We start from the raw sequence: 6,458 nt of genomic DNA, 5'->3' as shown, positions 1-6,458 counted from the left end.
GACTATCCCTAACCAGCCCTTGCTTAACCGGATGTGTGTAAATCCTATCCCTCAGGATCCCTCCAATAACTTGCCCACAACTGATGTCAGGCTCACCGGTCTATAGTTCCTGAGAATAGCAGGGTATAGCATAGAGAACAACAGTCCCTGTGAAAACAGCAGTCACATTGTATAATGCAGAGAACATGAATCCCTGTGTCTAATATAGAGAACATGAGTCCCTATGTATAATACAGAGAATAGCAATCCCTCTGTCTATTACCAGTGCATGTGTAGAATATAGAGAACAGCAGTACCTGTGTATAAGAAAGAGAACAGCAGTTCCTGTGTCTTATCTGGAGAACAGCAGTACCTGTGTATAATATGGACAACAGCTGTCCCTGTGTATCATATAGAGAGCAGCAGTCGCTCTGTCCAATGTAGAGGTCAGCAGTTCTTTTCCCTGCGGTGGGGGGTCCAGAACTAGAGGGCATAGGTTCAGCATGAGAGGGCAGAAAAAAATCAACAGGATGTAAGGGGCAACTTTTTCATGCAGAGGGTGGTGCATGTATAGAATGAGATGCCAGAGGAAGTGGTGGAGGCATTTAAATTAAATTAAACTAAATTACAGCATTTAAAGGGCATCTGGTTGGATATATGAACAGGAAGGATTTAGAAGGATATGGACCAATGCTGGCAAATGGGACGAAATTAGGTTAGGATATCTGGTTGCCATGGACGAGTTGGGCTGAAGGATCTTTTTCTGTGCTGCACATCTCTCTGACTCTGTGCCTTAAATACATCAGATCTTTGCTTCACATTGTTCTTAAAATCTCTCATTTAATACATCAAAGTGACTCTCATCATCATCAAAATCCGAACTGTTGATTACTTCAATAGCTTCATGTTCTCCCTTTTGTTTTCTGAAATGCCGTTTGCCATTAGGTAGAGCTGGTGGGCAACTTTGTAAAACTTCTGTAGTTGGGAATTGGAGTTGGTGGGAAGGGGCAGCATGTACCAGGGATGAAGTGACAACATTAAGAGTGAGTGCTGAACATAACACGCAGAAAGACTCAAACGAATCGGATGGTAGAACAAGCTGATTAGCACGAAGGCAAGTCTGACTTGACTAACCGAAAGCTTTCCGCATTCGGATCATAAAGAATACAACATATAAAAAATAAATCTACTGTTCGCCTTTTTTAGTGGGGACGTGCACCATTCCCCGAAACACTGCAATACTGGGATGATGCGTGAAGTTATCGGAGCAAGCTCCTGACACAACTTCGTCCTGCAAAAATCAGATTAATATTCAGCCCCTAAATCAGGGACTTATCAGATATTAAAACTGACAAGAACAGAACTACACATGATCTTAGCCAAAAGGCTGAGAAGCGATACTTGTCGTCTCCCTGACTACCTTAGGACCCAGCCGCTTCCTACATTTACCATCAGCCTGACTGTGAACAAAGACCTATAGCTCACGGCTGACAGTTTCATTGCTGCCTAGTCATTTCCAGATCTTCTGACCAGAGTAAACGATCCGTTTGTCCAGGTGAATTCATTTAATCTTTTCTATGAAACAGTTTGATAGTGAATGTAGATGACCAGCAATGTACCAATCAGCTACGCTGGGGCCGAGTGTACGTCACTAACAAGCCGGTAGTGTGTCTCTGACAGAGTATCAATGAGATTGCAGCAACCCACTGGAACAGAGCTGGACACAGGGAATGGTGCAGCACAGGGGGATGTACTGCAGCCTCTCATTGTCTGCGTCAGCTGTCACTCTGTATGGGCTCCTTCCCTAGTCCCACTCCCCATGCTTTTCCCGATGATTGAATCCGGCTCCAGTGGCCCCTCAGGCAGTGCACAGCCAATAGTAACTACTGAATGAAGATGGTAGGGATTTACCTCCTTACCTTGATGAAATGTGACATTCGTTCAAAAATAATTAACCTCAACTCCCCGCCATCATGTATCTATGCCATGATTTGGAGATGCTGGTGTTGGACTGGGGTGTACAAAGTTAAAAATCACACAACACCAGGTTATAGTCCAACAGGTTTAATTCTGTTGGACTATAACCTGGTGTTGTGTGATTTTTAACTTGATATATGCAATTGTCTGGAGTTTGTGCTGTTCCATTCTCTGGTATAAACAAACTGAGCTGTTAATGGTAACAATTCCTGCCTCTCCACAAGGCAATTCAAGGCAAACAATTGAAACGGGTTCTAATTCTGATCGAGTACTATCACTGCCTGGAAATATTAGGCGACTGTTCTGAACGGAAATCCTTAGACTAATCCATCCATCTTGTATTATGTCAACTCTGATCTCCAAACCATTAAACTCTGCCAACCCCGTCAATTGAAATTAACAGAACCATGGTGGACCTGAAGTTCGATCGAGTGAATCAGCAACAAGTGATTTGGCTTTGACTCCAAATACTCGAATTGCAATTTGCTACATTAGAATTGCAAATCAAGATTCACAGAGTCGTGGAGTTGTACAGCACGGAAATAGACACTTTGTTTAAGTGGCTGGCATCCATCAGATAACTTGGATAAACCTAGTCCCAGTTATCAGCATCTGAATCCAGATGCTTTTCAAGTGTTGTAATTGTACCCGCCTTACAAACATCTACTCCATCCACCACCGATGCTGAGTTGAATCAAGGTGCACTGCAAACGTTTCCCAAAAATCCTTCGACAACACCTTCCAAACCGACAATTATTTCCACTTCGAAGGACACCTCCAATTTTGGTGTAATTTGCAAACTTACTAAATATACCTCCTATCGCTATATTGAGACACTCAGAAACACATACATATATACAGACAGACACCCATACACACACACAAAGACACACATATCCCAAACAAACATGCACAAGCAGGCAGTCACACACACATTCACAGATATTGCCAAGGACAGCAAAAGTGAAGACTTTAATAGAATTCATTTTTTCCTAAAACTAAATGACAAATTGGTAAATGTTCAGGAATGTGTGAGCTTACTGGAAATTTGTGCATAATTTTCGCTGGATATCTTGCCTTTAACAAATTTGTAAACTAAACAAGCAAAAAGTGGTCTGCTTAGCAGATTGTGAGACTCTTTTGAAAGGATGAAGGCTGTACTGTATTCCCGTTGAAATAAAAACCAGCAATGTGTTAAAAAATACATCCAAAGAACTGTGATTGCTGGAAATCAGAAACAAATTCAGAAATTGACTGAGTAACTCAGCAAGTCTGGCAGCATTTGTGGAGAGAAAACAGAGTTAATATTTTGGGTCCAATGACTCTTCTTCAGTACTGCGTTTTTCCAGCAATTGCAGATTTTGGTTCCACCATTCCATTTACCTTCTCTATTACTCACTGAACTCCAATGTCAGCTTTTTCTGATTCACAGATGTGGAATTCCAAATCCCTCTGTTCTGTAGCTATCTGCAGTATTTCTCCATTTAAATAATATTAAACTCTTCCATTTTTCCTGACTTTCTCCTCCTTATATTCCACATGCCAAGTTTTCACCCACACATTTAACCTATCTAGAATGTTCTGCAGACACTGACATTCTCCCCACTTGCCTTCCTACTGATTTACAAACTTGGTGACAGTACATTCACTTCCCTCACCCAAGTCATTATTAATATGTTGTCCCAGGACTGTGGCACTCCACTAGAAACTGGTTGCCATCTATACCAGCTGCTCAGCCATGCATTCATCTGCTCTATCCTCCTATTCCTGTCCTCACTAGCTTGTAACACCGTGAGTAATCCAGATATTATTACTCTCGAAGACCTCCTTTTTAAATTCCTGTCTAACACTCTATTTTCTCCCTTCAGAAAATCATCCTTTTTCCTTCCTATTGTTCCAATGTGTACAATGACCTCCTGCTGATCCCTCTCCCCTGAGAGAATATTCTGCACCGTCTCGGAGACATCCTTGATCCTGCACCAGGGAGGCAACACATAATTATGATTTTTTGTTGCTGGCCACAGAAACGTCCGTCTGTGCCTCGGACTAGAGAGTGTCTGAACACAATCAATCTCTTTTTAGATTAGATTACTTACAGTGTGGAAACTGACCCAACAAGTCCACACCGCCCCGCCGAAGAGCAAACCCACCCATACCCCTACATCTACCCCTTACCTAATAATAAGGCAATTTAGCATGGCCAATTCACCTGAACTGCACATCTTTGCAGTGTGGGAGGAAACCGGAACACCCGGAGGAAACCCACGCAGACACGGGGAGAATGTGCAAACTCCACACAGAGAGTTGCCTGTGGCAGGAATTGAACCCAGGTCTCTGGCGCTGTGAGGCAGCAGTGCTAACCACTGTGCCACCGTGCCACCCATAAACCTGACATACCCCATAAACCTGCCACTCTTGAAACCTGACATACCCCATCTCAATACCAGAAACTTGGCTGTTTGTGCTCAATTAGAACTGTTGAATGAAAGAGTTTTCTCTGCAAGAACGACATGAAGATGTTCAAGGTCCTCTAAATACCATTGAGCAGAATACTCTTCATTACGGGTCTTATTGTCTTAAACCGATGATTTTTATGACCTTGGTGTTTTGGTGACTGATGTGTTTTCAAACCATGTGCAATGCATAAGGATTTCTTTCAATATCTTATAAGAAAAAAAACTGCTTTCCATGTTGATTTCTAATTATTTTTTACTCTCGAGTTATTTGTCGATGTGCAATAATCACAAAATTATGGAAGATCCCTGTATCTTATGTTCACTGCAATGTGCACTTTCACTATCTACTTATTTATTTCATACGTCTGACATGAATGTCTAAACATTGGCCATGAACAAAAAGTTGTAAATTAAAGCTACATCTCAATAAGCAAACCAATGGATGGAAACATGTAATTCTTGTAATCCTGCATTTTTGAACCAAAAGCAATTCTGCTGAATAATCACTGAATGGCTCATTTTTGTGAATCATAAAGCTAGCTACCATATTATATTTTTCAGTTTACTGAACTAAATGAATACCCAATCATCATCACAACAAAGTGCTTTTAAAATATTGAATCTTTTTTTTAGATTACAACGTAATTTTCCAGTCACTGCCATGACCGTAATTTGCACAGTTATTGGAGTTAGTCTTTCTAACAAATATAGTGCGATTCGCATTTTAATTCCATCAATTGTTTCTTCGAACGAACACTCCAACTTAAAAATCAATTTACTGTTTAGGTGAACGATCCCATAATGGAACCAATGACTTCCCATTCGATGCCTCATTGTAAATATATGATAATTGCTCATTTGAATGATCGTGGTAATCTCAGCCTGAAGCGTTCAGAGAACTGTAATTACTTTTCATTAGAATGACTCCAGGTCGTTTCTCCACATTGCTCAGTGAAATAATTAACTGAAATTTCTCAGTATTCTTAAATGAAATGATATTATTTTGGCAATTCAATTGTTGCTATTATCTAATCATTGTTCAATATAGTTCAAAGTATTACTACGAAATTATGGCTCGTAAATTAAATAAAGTAAAGATTTTGCAGTGGGCATTGTGAATATCAATTTTTATTTTGACCGTGGAAACAGTTGAATTGATTTAATTATGTTTAACTTCAATGTTAACATTTACTGTATCTATAAACACAATACAAGTTAATCACTTTTCATGGAACAAAATCATTTAAAATTCTCATTTATTTTCCTAATCATTTATGTTGCAAATGCATATTAATTTTCTTTTCATTCTGTGATAAAAAGCATTGAACATATAGAACTATTTGATTGATTAAGTTTCGTTCATCAGTGTACACTGATCAAATGATTCGGTTTTTTCTTATCATGAGTAATCACGAGATTCATATTTAATTAAAGTCATTATTGCTTTGTTACATCATTACTGTAAATTACTAATTCGGTTTGTCAGTTCATTACACACAGGACATACGCAATTAATTCCCATTCAAATAATTACAAGAAACATCTGATTAATTTTCATTTGAGTTGCCGCCGTAAATATATGACTATACACTTGCCCTTCCCGGATGGTAACATTATGACGGGTTTTTGTGGAGCTCTGACAGTTTCTCTATGACAACATCAGGAGGAATGATTTCAATTTCCACCTTCAGCGGAGATGTGTCAGAGCAGTTCGGAAATTATAAAAAGGAAAATATTAACAGTCGAAATTCCTCTTCAGCAAAATAACCAAATGCAACTTCATTTTATTCATTGGTCAGCTGATCACCTACATTTGTAACTAAACATTGCAATTCATCTAAATACTGGTATGTGCATTGATCAAATTAAAGTTCTAATTATTAGTCATTCATGAATTGTCAGGAATTTGTTTTTATTTTCCATTCACCTTTTCATATTGAATGTAAGATTGATATGCTGTGAAACTATTAGCGTGTTTTCATTTGAACATTAATTTCTCTGTCTCTCTCTCTCTCACTCACGTATCTCACTTCATGCATGATGGCT

General features: G+C 39.3%; 1 non-coding gene across 1 annotated transcript; it reads right to left on the bottom strand.

Moving 5' to 3' along the window:
• Positions 1-1,187: 1,187 nt before the first annotated feature.
• On the bottom strand, positions 1,188-1,378 carry LOC140484771 (U2 spliceosomal RNA). The gene has a single exon (XR_011962325.1). It is a non-coding gene; the product is annotated as a U2 spliceosomal RNA (small nuclear RNA).
• Positions 1,379-6,458: the final 5,080 nt, after the last annotated feature.

The sequence above is a fragment of the Chiloscyllium punctatum genome, chromosome 13, assembly GCF_047496795.1.
Source record: "Chiloscyllium punctatum isolate Juve2018m chromosome 13, sChiPun1.3, whole genome shotgun sequence".
In the NCBI taxonomy this organism is placed as follows: domain Eukaryota; kingdom Metazoa; phylum Chordata; class Chondrichthyes; order Orectolobiformes; family Hemiscylliidae; genus Chiloscyllium; species Chiloscyllium punctatum.
This window is presented reverse-complemented; position numbering and strand designations above follow the sequence as displayed.